Source organism: Leptonychotes weddellii, chromosome 2, assembly GCF_054177405.1.
Source record: "Leptonychotes weddellii isolate Sample4059 chromosome 2, ASM5417740v2, whole genome shotgun sequence".
NCBI lineage: Eukaryota > Metazoa > Chordata > Mammalia > Carnivora > Phocidae > Leptonychotes > Leptonychotes weddellii.
In genome coordinates this window covers 113,467,421-113,488,758 of record NC_138370.1, presented here as the reverse complement: position 1 = coordinate 113,488,758, position 21,338 = coordinate 113,467,421, and the positions used below count along the sequence as shown (strand labels likewise).

General features: G+C 38.1%; 1 pseudogene; it reads right to left on the bottom strand.

The window, feature by feature from the left end:
* Window positions 1-15,559: 15,559 nt before the first annotated feature.
* On the bottom strand, window positions 15,560-19,554 carry LOC102732516 (histone deacetylase complex subunit SAP18 pseudogene; annotated as a pseudogene).
* Between the last annotated feature and the right edge of the window lie 1,784 nt (window positions 19,555-21,338).

The window sequence follows — 21,338 nt, the reverse complement described above, 5'->3', positions numbered from 1 at the left end:
TACTCCTTTCATTTTTTACAGCTTTCTCCCTCCATTGTCTCAGTGAAATTTCTCAGTGATAGTCAGTGGTTCAAGGTCCCTCAGTTCAGGTTTTATCGAAACTTTTTTTTTTTTAAAGATTTTATTTATGTATTTGACAGAGAGAGACACAGCGAGAGAGGGAACACAAGCAGGGGGAGTGGGAGAGGGAGAAGCAGGCCTCCTGCCGAGCAGGGAGCCCGACGCGGGGCCTGATCCCAGGACCCCGGAATCATGACCTGAGCCGAAGGCAGATGCCCAACAACTGAGCCACCCAGGCGCCCCTTTATTGAAACTTTTATTTATTTCTTGGACATGATAAACTATGTCTGTTATCATGAGTTATCTCATAATTCTCATAACAACCTTGCCAGCAAGTATTATTATCCCCAATTTATAAATGGGGAAACTGAGCCTCAAAGAAGCTAAATAATATGTCCAAGGTCACACGTGGCCAGAGGCCAACTCCTGCCTGTCTGCTTCCCTAGTCCATTCTCTTTCCATTCTGCTTTACTGCCTATCAATTACACAGTGGATTGTGATAGGCTGGGTTTTCCAGCCTGAGTTAAGCTTTTTGAAATTGAAAGTCTCAGTCACAAGACTCCTCTTTTCTATTCTCCTCTCATATCAGTGAGTCTTCACTCTATTCTCCCATGTATGTCACTGCCTCTGAAAAACTCATCTCCACTGAAGAAAACTAGTGATTCTTTAAGCCCCAAAGTGCTTGATTTACCTGTTTTAATAATTAAAAATGTACACCATGAGGACTTTTGTTCCTTTAGATAAATTCATTCTTTCATGCATCAGTTTAAATCGAATGTCTCATTGAGGAAGTCAAAGGCAGGGAAAGAAAAGAGAGAAAAGAGAACTAATAATTCGGAGCCCCTATGCTAGGCCCTTTATGTTGGACCCTTTAAAAGACAGTAGCTCATTTCATCCTTAGCATAATTGTAGGGTTGATATTATAATTCCCACCTAACCAGTAAGGAAGTATTGGCACAGCTACCTTAGTTGCAGAGCTGGGATTTGAACTCTCATCTGTAAGTATCCAGTGTCATGATTTTTCTACTGTGCTATGCTGATCATTCATTTATGTCTTTCAACATTTTCATTGAGAGATTCTATGTGATAGAGACTATCGAGATGAGAACTGAACTCAGGATTTTACCTTTATGTTCCAGCTGGCTCTGTATTGGTAATTGGTAATTTGTGGCATTAGTGCCTGGCACATATTAGGAACCTAAATATTTGATACATGGCATACTTATTTCATTTTCACCCTAGAATTTGGCCACTTGTCACCATGTCTACATGCAGTTTATATCATTTAACTTTCTCCTTAAAGATACTGTTTGGACTTATTATTAATTTGCCCCCATTGGATGCAGTCATATATCCAATGGACCCATGAAAGTCATTGTGTGTGTGCCTTGAACGTTGATCCTTTGCTCACCAGACCATATACATCTCTTCTTCCAGGCCTTTGTATTTGGGCAGGAGAAGGATCTTGAAGTGTATGGACCTGGTGACATTCCCCAGCATCCCAGTTGCTTGCATTTGGGCATTAGACAGCTTCTGCTCACGTAGGACTGCACATGCGTCTGCCGAGGACCTCTACTTCAGTTCTCCTTCGTTTGGTCTATTGGTTATCATGTTGCTCCCCCTAATTTAATTCTAAGTGGGTGGGAACATGTCTATGTACAGTATACTGTCTGCTTCTCTCTACTTTTTTTTTTTTTAACACTCTCATCTCTACACCACACCTTTCCAAAGTGGTGTACAGACTGAAGGTTTCAGGTACAGAGTCTCAGGTATATCTAACCAAAGCCTTTACACATGTAAGAATTTAATTTCTATTATACCTGGGACCCCATTATTCCTAATAGGACTTTGATATCCTCAGGCTTATGAGATTTGTTGGTCCAAAAATCTGCCATCCTTAACGATAAGCATTTCGGAGCCTCCAAGCAACCTGTGTTTGTGCTGTATCTGACTCCAGTTTGAACATCATTTAGATGTAATTTTTCTGTATAGGAACAGTTATCTGGGACTACTTTATTCCACCTAAACCAAATGAAAAACATGGGAAGTCTGTGAATTGGTGTTGTTAAAATTAAATACAAAGTGGAGACCGGACTTGCAAATTCTCTGGGTGATAAAACCATGTAAGCTACATAAGCAAAACTAAATCTAACTTCTTTCATGGACACAAATAGTAACCAACTTAGGTAATTTCTTGCAAAGGCCTCTGATATCATAAAAGAAACTTGTCATCTTCCGAAAACGGTATAAGGTAATCACTTTTAACCAATCCCCTGCCATGTGGAAACCCCCACTGTAATAGCCAATCATTGTAAAGGTTAAACAACTTCCTTATTTTCACTTTATAAGCCATCCTGTAACATCCTGTAACCTGAGCTTCATATTAGTTTTAAATTAGAAAGCTCCCAGTTCTAGAACTGTTCTTACATGCACAATAAACTCTTACTAAGTACTATTTATTGATCTGGTGGTTTTAATTTTGCTATTTCTGAATTTTTGACCATGTTATGTGCTCAACTGTGTCCCTCCAAAATTCATATATTGAGGCCCTAATCCCTAGTACCTCAGAATGTGACTATATTTGGAGATAGGATCTTTATAGAGGTAATTAGTTAAAATGAGGTTGAGTGGGCCCTAATCCAATATTGTTAGTGTTTTCATAAGAAGAGGCGATTAGGACAGAGACATACAGAGGGAAGACCATGTGAAGACAGGGAGAAGGTGGTCATCTACAAGACAAGGAGAGAGACCTCAGAAGAAACGAACCCTGCTGATACCTTGATCTCGGACTTCTAAGCTCCAGAATTGTGAGAAAACAAAGTTCTATTGTTTAAGCCACCCAGTCTGTGGTATTTTGTTATGGCAGCCCTAGCAAACTAATGCAACTGGCTTTCAAACATGGGCAGAAAGTGTTGCGAATTTTCAATTGGACACACTCAATTTAGGTAATATAGTATAGTACCAAAAAATAAATCCTCCAAAATAATCAACTTTGACAATATAGTTTTCCTGATAATATTAATTAATACTCTGCTAAGGAATAAGTACTTAGAAATTCAGGGTGATGGCCCTTGTTCAGTTGGTGGCAGTTAATGAAGTGTATGTGGCCTTAAGCCATCATCTAACTAAAAATTTTTTTCAAGATTTTATTTTTAAGTAATCTCTATGCCCAAAGTGGGGTTCCAACTCACAACCCTTGGATCAAGAGTCTCACGCTCCACCGGCTGAGCCAGCCAGGTGTCCCTAAAAATTTATTTATCAGTATGTAAAATTGATGTAAGTGCAGTTTTTTTTTTCCTTCATAAAGCCTATGAAGTTACATAAATGGGGAGATTTTAATGATAGAATCTACATTCAAAATAAAGTTGGTAATTTGATTCTGTTATCTGAAAAATTATATTCTGGAGATACTTTCTCTTGGGTATCAGATGCTAAAAGTATGGGGCAAGACTGTATAGGGAGGAAAAGAACAGGAAGAGCATTCACTGGATTTTAATCAAAACATTATTTGTTGAGTATTGCGCTTTACTAGAATGACAGATATGTATATGTTATAAAAATGAATTAAGATTGCTTTTTGGTCACAAAGAGAAGCAGCTGGGTTTTAGCATTTGTGTATATTCAGGATCAGTGTTCACTAGAAAAAGAAAATCCATGGCCATTTTAGAAGGAAAATAAAAATGTAGCTTACTCATCAGTCATTAAAAGCATTCTTTATGTGCACATGGAGCATAAAGCTCATTAGGTTTATAATCCAGCTACTTCCAGTTTTTATAAAGCTTGATCTCTTGATTAGATGCCATTTTTAGTTGAATATTTTAAACCTGAAATTAGAAATTTGTACGATATAACCATTTATTCTCACTGCCACCAGGCAGTATCACTAGGGACCCTTGAACCATGGAATTCTGATTTCTGGAATTCTGGGATATGATGATACGATGGTGACCCAAAGAGTTCAGGGCTTCCTTTCAACCCCACATCTCTGCATTGATTTGAAATCTAATTCTAACAACTCTGAGAATCTGGGAAAAGGAAAATCCTGGCGACAGATTCACTGATAGCCCTAAAGGAGATTCTGTGTCGTAATCTGCCCTTTCCAAAACAAATCAGCAGGGATAAAGAGAAAGTAGTGATTTGAAAGGCCACCTGACCTGCAGCTGTTACAGCCTTCCCTAGCTGTCAATAACAAACCTGTGACGTTCCAGAAAAGGTGAAAACTTCAAGCTCCCTTTCCAAAAATGGTAGGATTTCAGAGTCTATTGCCAGGATCTAAAAAGAATTTTCACCATCCTTGAAGCAACACAACAAAACTGAAAAATGAAAATAGTTGACGGACCATGTGCCTATGCTGCCAGAAATGGAATGATCCTTCCTATCTGAAAGCAGATATAGAGACCCCTCCCTCCTCTTCTCTTCCTACCATGCCTCGAATGAGCAGGCACTACCTTCTGAGGCAGCCAGATTGCAGGCTTCCCTATCCTCACCTGCCTCCACCCCCTGAATCAATCAGTGTTTCTTCTCCCCTCAGACAGGACAAAATCACTCATATGACAGACCACTTACTACTTAAAGTAGTAATCACAATTATTATATTTAATTGTGATAAAATACACGTACAATAAAATTTACCATTTTAACCATTTAAAAATGTACAGTTCAGTCGCAGGAAATGTATTCACATTGGTGTGCAACTGTCACTAGTACTCATCTTTAGAACGTTTTTGTCTTCCCAAATTGAAACTCTGTTTCCATTAAATACTAACTAACTCCCCATTTCTCCCTGGCAACGACCGTTCCACTTTCTGTCTCCATGAATTTGACCACTATAGGTACCTCGCAAAATGGACTCGTACAATATTTGTCTTTTTTTGTAGCTGGCTTATTTCACTTAACAAAATGTGTTCACAGTTCATCCATGTTATATCATGTGTCAGAATTTCCTTCACTTTTAAGGCTGAATCATATTCCATTGTACATATATGTCACATTTTGTTTATCCAGTCATCCATTGATGGACACTTGGGTTACTTTTACCGTTTGGCTATTGTAAACAGTGCTGCTATGAACATGGTGTACAAATATCTTTTTGAGACCTTGGTTTCAACTCTTTTGGGTGTATACCCAGAAGTGGAATTGCTGGATCATATGGAATTAACAATTGTCTTTAATACTTCCAGAATTTTTTTAAAAGAGTTATTTATTTATTTGAGAGAAAGAGAGAGAAAAACGGGTGAGCAGGGAGAGGGGTTGAGAGATAAAAGGAGAGGGAGAGAATCCCAAGCAGGCTCCCCACTGAGCACAATTGTAAGTGGTTCACCACATTATCTCATTTAACCTGGGACCACCCTATGAGCTAGGTACTATTACCATCTCCATTTTACAACTGAAGAAATGGAGACACCAAAAGGTAAGGCAGGGGTCCACTTTTAAGTCAAATTGAATCAAATCTCACGACCCCAAGATCATGACCAGAGCCGAAATCAAGAGTTGGATGCTTAAACAACTGAGCCACCTAGGTGCCCCAACTTCCATAATATTTTTAAAAATGGTTTGCTTGGCTATGCTAGAGAATTTTTGTTTGTTTTTGTTTCACATCTTACTTAGACAAGATATAAAAATTCAGGTGTGGATAAATTTAACTCAGTTTGAAGTCTCTCTGATCAAATTTGATTTTCAACAACAGCTGGTGCCAATTTTTGAAAAGCCTTTATTGGAATAGTAAGGACACTAGATGCCAATTACCTGTTGAAAAGTATTGAAGTCTAGATACCTTTTGGCAGAACACCAATGAAGATCCTTTTGTATAGGATTTCTCCTTTTCACACAATGCATAATCTGTATTCTAGAGAGTTGGGACATGCAAATAGCATGTCAATGTGATTATGCTAAACACCATGTTGCCCTCAGAGTTTAAAAGCTGAATACTTATTTGGTCTCAATGTCATTTGAGGGCTCCTCTTTAGCCTGTCTAATCTGACAAGCACCAACAGCTGACACAAAGGTGATGTCACTTGCTCTCCTGTTTGCTCCCCTTTCTACTAAAAGCCAGCAGCGTGAGCCTACAGTGCCTTTAAGAGTCAAGTCTCTAAAACAATAGAATTTAGGAACTTCAAATAATAATAAAGAGCCCTCATCTACATTGAACTCCTTATGACTTTTTTCTTCCCAAAGTACCAATTCATAGTGTCAGACATTCTTTACATAAAATATTCTGTAAAAAAAAGTCCCTTGCTTTACATAAGGCTCATTTATGTGGAAGGCATTAAGTTATCACTGTCACTTTATTCATAAATTTGAAGTGTGAATCTTTTTATTTTTTTTTAAGATTTATTTATTGATTTTAGAGAGACAGAGAGTTCAAATGGGGGGGGCAGAAGAAGAGAGAGAGAGAGAGATTGAGAATCCCAAGCAGACTTCCCACTGATCACAGAGCCCAACTCGGGGCTCCATCTCACGACCCTGACATCATGACCTGAGCCAAAACCAAGAGTCGGTCGCTCAACCAACTGAGCCACCCAGGCGCCCCAAAATATGAATCTTTTGACTATGTATATCCCATATCTGTTTACTTTTTCATTTACATTTACCGAATCCCCTCTTGTAAGTGGTGTATTGTCAGGATGTCACAGGATTGTCATCAAACCCAATTTGAGTAGTATTCATTGTGTCAGCCAGTGTGCTGTGTGCTGGGTGTATACTGCTAAGCAAAGTTTAAACACAGATGCCCCCTCGAGGATCTTATCTCCTGATTTACATTCTAAAATCTGTACCTCTTTCAATCTGCTTCACCTTAGTAAAGGGCATTGCTGTCCAACCAGCTGCTCTAGCGAGAAATCTAGGACTTTTCTTTGGTTTCCTCTCTCCCAAACCACCACTCCCACTCCCTTCTCTTCTTCCTCCAAAAAAGAGCTTGGCGACATTTACTTCTTCTCATCTCTGCTGCCATGATCTGAACCCAAGCCACTACCATTTATAGTCTGGATTGCTGTAATAGCCTCGATAACTTCCTAACTGACCTTTCGAGGTCTGCTATTGCTCCCCTCCATCCCTTGCCATCTAGCCAGGAACCAGTGATCTGTTTAACAGCCCCCTGCTCCCCCCCCACCCCCCCGCCCAGGGGCTTCTCACTGCACTTACAATAGAACTAAAAACCCCTTTAACACTCTGCGTGGTATGTCCCTGACTTTTTCTCCAAGCTTCCCTCCTGTCACTCTCCGTTCTGCCCACTCTGTTCCTGCCACACTGGTGAGCTGGCAATTCTTTCAGGGTTTTGACAATGACAAGCTCTTCTCAGCCTCAGAACTTTGACACATGCTGTTCCCTCTGCCGGGGATGCTCTTTCCTTCCTCACATCCTTAAGATCTAAGCTTAAATGTTTTCTCCTCAGGGAATGATTCCCTCAAAATGCTGGATAGGTCTTCCCATTAATGTGTGTGTTCCTTTTTACCTCATCAAGACTTCTGCTATTTCTTAGAGCATTTTTTTCTTATTTCCTGTAAAAGCCTTTGTCATATGTAGAACAGATATTTTCCCAGTAAAATATTACCTTTTAACTTTTTTCCAAGTTTAATTTTCTGCTTTAAGTTTGAAGTAATAAATCCCATTAATCTTTTCCATTTTGTTTCATGGTACCATGCTTAGAGTCTTTCTCCTCCACAAAATTTTGTGAGCAATCACTTATTATTTTTTTTTCTGAAGTTTTTGTTATTTCTTAAACTTCTCTGGAATTTATTTTGCTCTGTGGTGTAAAGGAGGAATTGATGTTTTATTCCTCAAGTTGTTGGTGATGGCAATTTCTTCTCTCCTCCAAGGAGGAGGAGTTGCTATGGATTGGTAAAGTTTTTGTTTGTTTGGTTGTTTGTTTTGGGTTGGTAAAGTTAAAGGACATTAATTGGGTCATGCTTTCTCAGAGTAGAGTCTTATGGTAGATGTTTAAATAAGACTGTAGTGGGCATTAGAATAGGAAGATCTAAGACTTGGGTTTGAGTGGTGGGGCAGAAATAGAGGAAATAGGAAATAATGAGCTTAGGCAAAGGCCCTTGTTCACCAAGTTTCAGACTATTCCCTAAAGTTCTGCACTAAAGTCTGGCATTAAAGTCTTATCTAATGACAAATGTGTTTGTTGCTTATTATTATTATATTTTTAACAAAGTGCTTATTTTTATTTGCATCTTTCTTTGTCATATATTTCCCTTGTGGACCTTAAGGGAAGAGGTTGTTGACCTAGAGTAGGGTTCAGATGTTTTTGGCCAAAGATCATATTAATTACATCTTCCCATTTACAATTCCAATTATACATTTGTTTATAAAAGTATTTTTATTATATTATCTTCAATCAAATGAACATTTATGTGAGTGCTACATATATATGTTGATTTAAAAAATTTTTGTCTTAGAACAAAAGATACTTTATGCTTATGCATATATAAAATAAGATTATAATACTGAAATAGTTTCAAGTAATAGCTGTTGACTTAATCATATCTAGCAGTGAGTGGAACAGACTTTTCTGTCTTCATAAACAGACATGTTATCATAAATTGGCACCATAGAATGGTGATACCAAAGTGAAAGCAGTGTTTGAGGAAATGATTTAAAGATAAGAAAGTGGCGCCTGGGTGGCTCAGTCGTTAAGTGTCTGCCTTCGGCTCAGGTCATGATCCCAGGGTCCTGGGATCGAGTCCCACATCGGGCTCCCTGCTCGACAGGAGGCCTGCTTCTCCCTCTCCCACTCCCCCTGCTTGTGTTCCTGCTCTCGCTGTCTCTCTCTCTCTGTCAAATAAATTAAAAAAAAAAAAAAAAAGATAAGAAAGGGCCCTAGCCTCAGCAATCAGACAACAAAAAGAAACTAAAGGCATCCAAATTGGCAAGGAAGAAGTCAAACTTTCACTCTTTGCAGATGACATGATACTCTATGTAGAAAACCCAAAAAAGTCCACCGAAAAACTGCTAGAAGCAATACATGAATTCAGCAAAGTCACAGGATATAAGATCAATGTACAGAAACCTGTTGCATTTCTATATACCAATAATGAAACAGTAGAAAGAGAAATCAAATAATTGATCCCATTTACAATTGCACCAAAAACCATAAGATGCCTAGGAATAAACCTCCCCAAGAGGTAAAAGATCTGCACTCTGAAAACTATAGAACACTTACGAAATTGAAAATGACACAAAGAAATGGAAAGACATTCCATGCTCATGGCTTGGAAGAACCAATATTGTTAAAATGTCTATACTACCCAAAGCAATCTACACATTCAATGCAATCCCTATCAAAATAACACCAACACTTTTTACAGAGCTAGAACAAACAATTCTAAAATTTGTGTGGAACCAGAAAATACCCTGAGTAGCCAAAGAAATGTTGAAAAAGAGAACCAAAGCTGGTAGCATCACAATTCCAGACTTCAAGCTCTATTCCAAAGCTGTAATCATTAAGACAGTCTGGGTACTGATACAAAAACAGACACACAGATCAAAGGAACAGAATAGAGAACCCAGTAATGGACCCACAACTATATGGTCAACTAATCTTTAACAAAGCTGGGAAGACTATCCAGTGGAAAAAAGTCTCTTCAACAAATGATGTTGGGGTAATTGGACAGCCACATGCAGAAGAATGAAACTGGACCACTTTCTTACACCATACACAAAAAAATTCAAAATGGATGAAAGACCTAAATGTGAGACAGGAGTCCACCAAAATCTTAGAGGAGAACACAGGCAGCAACCCCTTTGAGCTTGGCTGTAGCAACTTCTTACTAGATGCATCTCCAGAAGCAAGGGAAACAAAACAAAAATGAACTATTAGGACTTCCTCAAGATAAAAAGCTTCTGCAAAGAGAAGGAAACAATCAACAAAATTAAAAGACAACCTACAGAATGGGGGAAGATATTTGCAAGTGACGTATCTGATAAAGAGTTAGTATCCAAAATATATAAAGAACTTAAGAACCTCAATACCCCAAACCCAAATAATACAGTTAAGAAATGGGCAGAAGACATGAATAGACGTTTATCCAAATAAGATGTACAGATGGCCCACAGACCATTGAAAAAATGCTCAACATCACTCATCGTTAGGGAAATACAAATCAAAATCCCAATGAGATACCACCTCACACCAGTCAGAATGGCTAAAATTAACAAGTCAGGAAACGACAGATGTTGGCAAGGATGCGGAGAAAGGGGAACCCTCCTACACTGTTGGTGGGAATGCAAACTGGTACAGTCACTGTGGAAAACAGTATGGAGGTTCCTCAAAAAGTTAAAAAGAGAACTACCTTATGATCCAGCAATTGCACTACTAGGTATTTATCCAAAGGATACAAAAATACTGATTCAAAGGGGCACATGCACCCCAATGTTTAGAGCAGCACAATCAACAATAGCCAAACTATGGAGAGAGCCCAAATGTCCATTGACTGATGAATGGATAAAGAAGATATGGTTTATATATACAATGGAATATTACTCAGCCTTCAAAAAGAATGAAATCTTGCTATTTGCAGTGACGTGGATGGAACCACAGTGTATTATGCTAAGCGAAATAAGTCAGTCAGAGAAAGACAAATACCATATGATTTCACTCATGTGAAATTTAAGAAACAAAACATAAACAAAGGAGAAGGGAAGGAAAAATAAAATAAGATAAAAACAGAGAGGGAGGCAAACCATAAGAGACTCTTAATGATAGAGAACAAACTGAGGGTTGCTGGAGGGGAGGTGAGGGGATGAGCTAAATGGGTGATGGACATTAAGGAGGGCACTTGTGATGCACTGGGTGTTATATGTAAGTGATGAATCACTAGATTCTGCTCCTGAAACTAGTATTACACTATATGTTAACTAACTTGAATTTAAATAAAATCTTGGAGAGAAAAAATAAACATAAGAAAGGGTTATTTCTTGGTTAAAGTAGTTTCTTACTCTATTCACAGAATTATAGGAATAGTGAATTTTAGAGATTCAAAGAGCTTTAGGTTATCAAATACAACCTCTTCCTTTTTCAAATGATAACTTAGATGTAAAGAAAGCAATGCAACAGGCAGATTCTTGAACACAGATTAATTATTTGTACCAATACTTCATGAAGATCAGCTATTTGCCAACCATTGCCCTTCGGTGTTTCCACAGTGAATCAAGCATAACTGTTCTCTAAATATTTTAATAGAAACGTAAATAGTTTGATGGAAGAGAAGGTGTTCACTTGTATAGCCAGAATGAGAAAGAGAAAGTGGGAAGGACCAGATTGGAGTTCTGAAACATTATTAGAATGATCTCTTATATGATAATTATTGTCATCAACAATAATAGTGATAAAAGATGTACCTATTGATCTTACAATGTGTATAGTATATAATGCACAAGAAATAATCCCTTCCCCGAAGGAATTTTTAATGTGGCTCATATGCTAAAGAAGGTAAATAGAAGAAAAAGGAAGAAGAGTTAACATTTATTAAGTGCTGTATGCTGAGCATTTTAAGTGCATTGTTTTTACATTGAACCGTCAGAATATTCCTATGATGAGAGCATAAATATTATCAGTTTTATGGACAGGGAAACAGAGGCACGGGAAGGGAAAACGACTTCTGTAAGATCATATGGTGGGAAAGTGGTGAAGACACACACAGATAGCATGTAGTAAATGCTAGGGGCATCATGTTCACAAAAAGTGCTATAGGAAGTCGAATTGTGAATTGGACCTGTCGAGATGGTTTCATGGAAGAAGTGGGACTTATGTTAGACTCTAGTATAATGGGAGAATTTTAGAGGTGAGAGGAAGTATGATCTGAACAAATACAGGAATTCCTTGGTTTATGTACATAGGGGGACATTATGATCAGTTTGACAGGAGTGAATAATGCTGGGCCAAGGTATGTTAGGGTCAGTGTTTTGGCCATTCAAGATATGACAAATATTCATTAAAACTTAGTTCATATATAACAGAATGGCCAAGGAATTGGGAGAGGGGCTGAGGTCAAGAAATCCAGTTAGGGAAATGTTGAAGTAGTCCAGGGGTACAGATAAGGACCAAAACTAGGGTTGAGGAAGAGGTGATGTAGAGTGTGGTAGGCTGAATAATGGTACCCCAAAGATGTCTGCATCCTAATCTCTGGAACCTGTAAATATGTTCTCTTTTTTTAAAAGATTTTATTTATTCATGAGAGACAGGGAGAGAGAGAGAGAGGCAAAGGCAGAGGGAGAAGGAGGCTCCCCGCTGAGCAGGGAACCTGACGTGGGACTCGATCCCAGGACCTCGGGATCATGACCTGAGCCGAAGGCAGATGCTTAACATCTGAGCCACCCAGGCGCCCAAATATGTTCTCTTATATGGTAAAAGGGACTTTGCAGATGTGGTTAAGGATCTTGAGATGGGGAGATTATCCTGGATTATCCAGGTGTGCCCAGTGTCATCATAAGGATTTTTTTTTTTTAAGATTTTATTTATTTATTTGACAGAGAGAGCACAAGCAGGGGGAGTGGGAGAGGGACAGGGAGATCTCAGGACCCCAGGATCATGATGCTTCACCGACTGAGCTACCCAGGCACTCCAATCATAAGGATTTTATAAGAGGAAGGCAGGAGTGTCAAAGTTAGGAGAAGGTGATGCTAGTTTGGAAGTAGGGATTGGAGTGATGTAGCCACAAGCTAAGTAATGTGGGCAGCTTCTAGAAGCTGGGAGAGGTAGGGAACTCGTTTTCCTCTGGAACTTCCAGAAGTAATCAGCCTTGCCAACACCTTGATTTTATCTCCATAAGACTCACTTAGGGCTTCCGGCCTCCAAAAGTATAAAATAATAAATTTGCTTTGTTTTATTTTTATTTCTTTAAAAGATTTTATTTATTTATTTATTTGAGAGAGAGAAGGAGAGAGAGAGAGAATGAGAGGGGGCAGGGTCAGAGGTAGAAGCAGACTCCCCACTGAGCAGGAAGCCCGATGTGGGACTCAATCCTGGGACTCCCGGATCATGACCTGAGCCGAAGGCAGTCGCTCAACCAATTGAGCCACCAAGGCGCCCCAAATTTGCTTTGTTTTAAGCCACTAAATTTGTGTTAATTTGTTAGCAGAAATAGGAAACTAATACATAGAGGAATTTGAGTACATAGAGGATATGAAAGACGTTATAAAGGAAAAATGATAGTACCTGATGATTGACTGAATGAGGGGAGAAGAATTGAGGATCAAAGTAATTCTGAGATTCTGAATCTAGATTATGAAGGCAATGGAAAGGGAATGTATTTCTGGGGGAAAGATGAGTTCACTTTTATATATTTTGCTTGGGTTCTAGGAAAGACATCCAAAATCAAGTTTACCTTGTATGAAGCTTTGATATGGGGATTTCTGGAAGGGGTCCTTCCTTAGGAGGCAAAATGCAACTCCCCCATTGCACAACGATGTTTATACCACTTTGATCAGTTATATCAGTTAGAGATGAAGTCACCTCATTTAAAATTCCTTCTAGTAGAGAATAGGCAAAAATATTAAGCCTTATTACATTTTAAGACAGATGAGCTTATCTGATTCTTAGATTTGGTAAGCAGTTAAGGCAAAGGTTCATAATGAGGAGGAAGAGGAGTACATAGGTCCATCCCTAGATGGAAAGAGTCCGTAAATACTCTTAGAACGGTATTCATAATTATGTGAGCAAATACACCATTTTTGTGGAGACAACATGTAATGCCGTCAGATTCTCAAAAGGGTGGAAGATTGAAAACGAAAGTTTGGAATCATGCGCTAATGGCCTGGGGTACCAGAGGGTGGAGGAGGAAGGGCGAAGGGGGAGAGGAAGCAGAAAGGGCAACACGGAAACTCCATAGGCATTCTTTTGCTGTAGATTGGTACCACTAATCCCTGCTCCTCTTTTCTCATACTAGACCCATATATCAGGACTTTTTGTGTTTCTAGACCCAGTTTGCAAAGAGGCTGCAGAGTTCATTCTGTTAAGAGTTCTTTTGTTTGCAGGCAATGTGTTCTTTAAAAAAATTCTGTTTTGGTGTTTTACTGAATATTTTATCAAAGGACTTTTCTCAATATTACAAATACTATTATCTCCACGAAGTGGATATTAAAATAACTTAATATATCATTATCATTGGCAATCTCTTCAAAGAATAAATGAGGTATAGAAAGCTTAGGGAGCTTCTAATTAACAGCAACTTTTTTTTTTTTTCAGTGATATAAATCATTGAGTCGCTTAGTTGATCTCCTGAGTAAAATGTTTCTCTGGTTAAATTTGATTTCTGTCCTGTATACTAAGAGATCCTTCTCAATGTAGCTTAGATTTAGCATAGCCAAGTCCACTGAATGCTTCAGAGGCTGACCTGGGGTCAGAATCTCTTCCCTAAACAATAAATAATAAATTTATATTATTATATCATATCACATTATATTATATAAATATTATATTATAATATTTATTGTTATTAAACCATAAATAGCAATAAATAAATAAATAAAATAATAATAAACAACAAATAATTTATTTAGGTAACTGGTTTTCCACCTCTGTAGGGACCAAAACAGTTTCCATTTTGTTTTACAATGTAATGTTGACTTAGTGTGCCTGGGTGGCTCAGGTGGTTAAGTGTCTGCCTTCGGCTCCAGTCCAGCAAGGTCCTGGGATTGAGCCCCGCATTGGGCTCCCTGCTCATTGGAGAGCCTGCTTCTCCCTCTCCCTCTGCTGCTCCCCTTGCTTGTGTGCTCTCTCTCTCTCTGTGTCAAATGAATAAATAAAATCTTAAAAAACCCAAAACAATATAATGTTGATTTTTTAAAAAATAAAAATTGTCAAGATTTCCTTTAAAAATACTATGAAAAATCATAAAAAAGTACTATAAGGGAATGGACAAGGTTTGTACTTGATGGAGTTTCCTACAGATATGATTGATTTTCTTGGGTCCTCTCCACAGACATGAAGTTTCATTTTAACATCCAAAGTCTTACTTTGTGGGATAAATAAAATAAATTTAAGTATTTTCCAGCTTCTACGTTATACTCATTCATAAAGGGTACCTGTTCTGCTGTAAGATCAAGGAAAATATGATTTGTCTTTAAAGTGACTAGAATTTCAAGGTCATGTCTTGTATACATGCAATCTTTTTTTTTTTTGATTGCACACATATATTTAACAATACAATTTTACAAAGGATGCTAAGAGCACTTTTCTTCGTATTTTACAGAAGGATCAGAAACATACGGACTTTCTATTAATATCCATACCATAACACAGTCAAATCTAATTCCTAGACAGACGCATTACAATTTGTTTAGACTTGGGCGCCTGGGTGGCTCAGTTGGTTAAGCGACTGCCTTCGGCTCAGGTCATGATCCTGGAGTCCCGGGATCGAGTCCCGCATCAGGCTCCCTGCTCAGCGAGGAGCCTGCTTCTCCCTCTGACCCTCCCCCCTCTCATGTACTCTCTCTCATTCTCGCTCTCTCAAATAAATAAATAAAATCTTTAAAAAACAAAACAAAACAAAAAACAATTTGTTTAGACTTTAAAGGTTTAATGGCAATGATGAGGGGAAGAAAAAGAATTTATTTTACATAACTGAATGAAAAATAATTCAAGAAATAGTAAATAAAATTGAATATGGTCTCATGTGCCTGAAGGAGGTGGTGCCTGATTTGGAGGTGTGACTGCTATGTCCAGATGGTCTCCTATTTGGAACTTCTGTGACTGCAGGGTCATGGAGTCATCAGTCCCCTTCCTCCCAGACATGGTGCTGCCAATCTCCTTTACTCCATAGCCAGGCCTTTTAGGATCTGTAAAAACAATAGCAAAATTGAAGTGTGTGCCCTTCTTTCTAGCTTCTGGGTAGACTTCTTTTACTAAACTAGTCAATTCTTTCAAAGTTGCATCCTTCCAAGTGTAGATCTGCAGCTCGCTGGACGGTACGTTTCTGAGGGAAAACTCGTCCATTCGGTGGTGGCGGCCCTTATTGGTGGTAAAAACACGCAGTAGCAGCGGGCACGTTTTCTCCCGATCGATCGGTTTCTCCGGCTCCTCAATTTCCTCTTGGGTAACGCGCGACTGCACCACCATCTTCCTCCTACGGCCCGCCTTGTATACATGCAATCTTACATAATTTATATGTTTTCTTAATGAAACTAATAGAGAACTCTGGGTTTACTGATACTATAATAAAATATCAGGGGGAGAGAGATACTTTGTAAAACGGATTCAGCTAACCTACATTTACTTGCAAAAGGATGTCAATGCTTGTTGGAAAGATCTAGCCAGGGAGTGTAACTCCCCATATATCTTGACTAAGAATAGACTTTGTCAGTTTGGAAATGTCATTCTTTTTGATTGAGTTGACACTTTGAGAAGAACACACACGGAGCTCTCAGAGAAAGGGAACTCTGGGCTAAGATGCCAGATCAGTAAGTCAGTCCTGGCAATCAACCGGGTCAGAGATCACAGCTAGACTGCAATAAAAGCCTATTATAAATGCTTTTTGTAGTAATGTACTTACCTTTGTATGACAAACTGGGTGACTTAAAACAACAGAAAGGTATTATCTCACAATTCTGGAGGGTGAAGTCCAAAATCAAGGTGTTGGCAGTTGGATGCCTTCAGGAGGCTCTGAAGGAGAATCTACTCTCCATGACTCTCTTCTGGCTTCTGGTGGTTACTTGGCATTTCTTGGCTGGTAGATACCCGTCACTCCAATCTCTATTTTCACATGGTGTTTTTCCTGTGTGTCTCTCTGTGTTCACATGGCCTTCTTATAAGGACATCAGTTATTGGATTTAGGACGTTCCTAATCCTCATTTTATGACCCATGGTCTCATTTTAATGAAACTAATTACATCTGTAAATACCCTATTCCAAATAATTCACATTCTGAAGTGCCAGGTAGACGTGGATTTGGGGGGAAACTATTTAATTCACTACACCTCCCAAACCATTTACCCTCAGTATGGGTACATCAGTACAATCCATCAGAACATAATGTTAATAAGGCCCAGGGTGCATGTTTCATTCCAGGTATTGGGCAGATTGTTCTAACTGGTTCTAGGCTGATAGCTTTATATCTACATTGAAATTTTATCCAGTTAATCAAAAAGGAAACCAGGCAAGAACTTGGATGGAATAGTACAAATCCACTCCTGAAGGCTACAAAAGAACTCGAAGTACATGCTTATCTGATGATTGGTCAGTAAGGTCATTTTCTTCTATAAAGCCTGGGACACACTGGTACACATAATAAGGTGATTGATGGCAAAGGTGATTGGACCACAGTGGATTATTACAAGTCATGACACTATGTTTTCTTTTTGAGAAGTGCACAATAAAATGCCTTCTCTATCATTCTATTGATGGATGAAATAAATTCTGACACTTTGCTTTTTTTTTTTTTTAGGATTTATTTATTTTTTGGGGTGGAGGGGCAGATGGAGAGGGAGACAGAGAGAATCTTAAGCAGGCTCCATGTTCAGCACGAGACTGACAGAGAGCTCAGTCTGGATCTCACGACCCTGAGATCATGACCTGAGCCGAAATCAAGAGTCCACTGCTTAACTGACTGAGCCACCCACGTGCCCCACTTTGTCTGCTTTTTATTTTGCTATGGAACTTGGTGAACCATCAGCTGATTGTTATTGGTATGTGCATGTGTGTGAATAAGAATATGATTAACAACAGTCTGAGTTTGTACAGAACTTCCTTCCTGGAACCTTTTATTTTTGGCAGGTGTGTGGGAAGATTGAGGAGTCACATGACATCAGATAATTTCAGCAAGGACCAACAACCCTAATCATACATTTTTATGCCTTTAGGGAATTTTTGATATGAATGTTTAGAAACATCTTACCTAAGCTGATTTTCAGATGTGTGCCACATGGATTTTTATTTTACTAGAATTTTTTTGGTTTTATTTTTAATTGTTTATATCCCACATATTCTAGTCAAGACATAAAATATAAAATTAATACAGTAAAAATGATAAAGTGAAAACCAAACCAAGACAACCCCATTATTGGTAAGGGGGTTGGACAAGGGCCACTTAGACATTGTGTGTGTATTTAGCTGGTACCATCTTTTGTTAGGGAATATTGGCAATACACTATAAAGCCTTAAGACTCTGCATTCTGCCTGACCTAGCAATTATTCTCTTAGGAATTTATCTTAAGGAAATTATCAAAGGTGAGGGCAAATATTTAGTTATAATCACTATGTGTAGCAATGTTGCACTATTGTTTATAATGGCAAAGAATGGGAAATGAATACACAATAAGAAATTTGTTAAATTACAGTATATCCATTTTGTAGGTAAATGTAATTTACCTACAACTTAAAATGATGTTGTAGAATAGTATTTAATTCTATTGAAGATGTTAAATATATTGTTAAATTCAGAAAGCATTGTGTAAAATGTAGAAAATGAGCCACTTATAGAAATGCATATACATGCATGGGAAAAGGACAAAATATTAAGAACTAAAAAAAGGTGGTGAATGGACTGATCATTTTTATTTTCTTCTTTTTTCCTATATGTATTTTACATATCTTATGTAGTGAATATTTATTACCTTTGTGAAGAGAAAAGCAAGTTTGTTTTCTTTAAGGAGGTAAGAAAATGAGTACAATGGGAAAATGTCATAGGAAAGTTAAAACAAATCTTGAAATGAGGTTACTTCTCAAAATGTATGCAGTAAGATTCTGTACAGATGGGACATACATTTTGTTCCAGGCTTTCAAAAGCCAACGGAAAGAGGGAAACAGAAATAGCCTTAGTATCTATAAGATGATACTATAGTATCTAAAATATCTGTAAGGTAAGAACAATTTGTTAGTCAACAATTTAAAAGTGAGTATAATGGCTGATTTCACTGGACTTTTACCTACATGTAGGATGAAGACAAATGCTAGAGACCAATGGAAAGTTAAATATCAGTTATCAGTTCCCCTTTATATAAAGGGTAGCCGTAAAGTTTGGAAACAGGATACTATTTTATTTTTTTACAGATTCATATTGTTATTTTATGTTATATTATATACCAACTTTACAGACAGAACCCCTCTGATTACTTGCTTCTTCTGGAGTATGTTAAAGATATAGGTTTATTTATTTTTAAAGATTTTATTTACTTGAGAGAGAAAGAGCGAGCTAGCACTAATTGGGGTGAGGTGCAGAGGGAGAGGGAGAAGCAGACTCCCTGCTGAGCAGGGAGCCCAATGTGGGGCTCCATTCGAGGACTCTGGGATCACCACCTGAGCTGAAGGCAAACACTTAACTGACTGAGCCACCCAGGCGCTCCATGGTTTATTTAGTAAAAATGAGAGAAGTCAACCGAGACAACACATTGAACGTGCTTCTGCTAGGATTAGGGAAAATGTGTTACTAAACCACACTCACTGCAACACGAACTATGCATCGCCACAAGGGATAACAAACACACTTACCATATCAGGTAATATCATGGAACATACCATAACACACTTACCATATCAGGTAATATCATGGAACATACCATGTATCATAACGGTAAAACAAGAAACCATTTATTATGTATATTCACCTGTTTCCTGAATTTATGGCCAAGTTATAAAACTGTCTAATACTGTTTTATGCATGCCCCTTTGTAATTCCATAGGGTCACTTTAGCTTTTCTAGGATATAATAAAATTCCTTAAATTTAATTTGACCCAGATTTAATCTTTAACGTCAAAAAAAGGGGGTTTTTCATTTTGACGATTTTGATTTGACACAAGTGAACTTCTGGAGAATTTGGTCTTTTTTGCATCTACAAGGGTAAAACAGTTGCCTGATTTTTGGCAGTTAAAATCTGTGCACACTATGCAGCTACACAGCAATAGACATGCTCTTTGCTGTATACCCCCAAGGACTTGTTTTGTCAGTGCAGTCCTAGTGGTAGGTTGGATGCCACTTCCAAGGGTACAAGTTTTGGGACCTTGTAAGAAGAGAAATTCTCAGGGGCGCCTGGGTGGCTCAGTCATTAAGTGTCTGCCTTCGGCTCAGGTCATGATCCCAGGGTCCTAGGATCAAGCCCCACATCAAACCCCACATCGGGCTCCCTGCTCAGCGGGAAGCCTGCTTCTCCCTCTCCCACTCCTCCTGCTTGTGTTCCCTCTCTCGCTGTCTCTCTCTGTCAAATAAATAAATAAAATCTTGAAAAAAAGAGAGAGAAATTTTAATGAAAGATGTCACTTCCTAAAGACTTTATTGCATGCACCTTCAGGGACAAACCAAAGCTCACCCTAAAGGCTTTCTTAGGAAATGCTCAACCATCCAATCTTTTTTTAACATTAATATTAACCTGTATGATATTACTGAGTTTCTTATATTTACGATAAGGTGGATTTTAAAAAATGCAAAATTAAACTATGAATAGTTTAAAGAAACACAAAGGAATAGTCATAAAGCCTGTAGGCTCTTTGCAGTCAGGAATAATGCTTCTTATCCAGCAATACATATAGAAGACATTAACTAAATATTATAATAATTATTTGATTGATGGCAATATTGATTTACCATGATATTTTTCTTCCAAGTTAGTTTTCACATTAATAAATCAATGCTGTGTGTGATAGGACAGTTTTCAATAAGCTTAGATAATTTAGCCTAGGTATATATAGGCTTCTTGGCTAAACTGTATTAAACAACAAAAAACAGTGAAAACATGTAAAAAATATTTTACAACCAATTTTTCCTTTGAATATTGACTACATGGACAAAATGAGTATTTTGGGAGGTGGGGGACCAAGAAAAACCTTTGTCATTATGTAGCTTTACAGGGTGTGCACATATTGCCTGTCAAATAATCAGTGCTTTCCTTTCCCAGAGGTGAAGACACTTAATTCTTCAAAAGTATACCTGAAAGACAGAATGTTGTGGCCAACCTGTTTTTTCCCCACAAGTTTGATCTGTCTCTAAGTTTACCAAGTTCATGTTTGTCTGCCGGGTAAGTAAGTTAAACACAGGAAACAATCATCATTAAACACTATTCCTACTGTATTGAGAATTTCTTTCAATTCAAAATAGGCACATGCATTTCAAAAAGTGAGCTGTTAAAAATGGGGCAAATGGGTATCTGTTCAGGTGGAAGCGTAGTAGCACTGGGTATCATCCCCTGGTCACTGGGGATTCCTCATTTGTCCAGTGCTAGAGCTGGACCACATGATCCCTTCTGCCTGTCAAAGGTTACAGTTATAATTTATCACATCTCTTATTGATTTTTTGTTTTCCAGTATCTTTTTTTTTTTTAAAGATTTTATTTATTTATTTGACAGAGAGAGA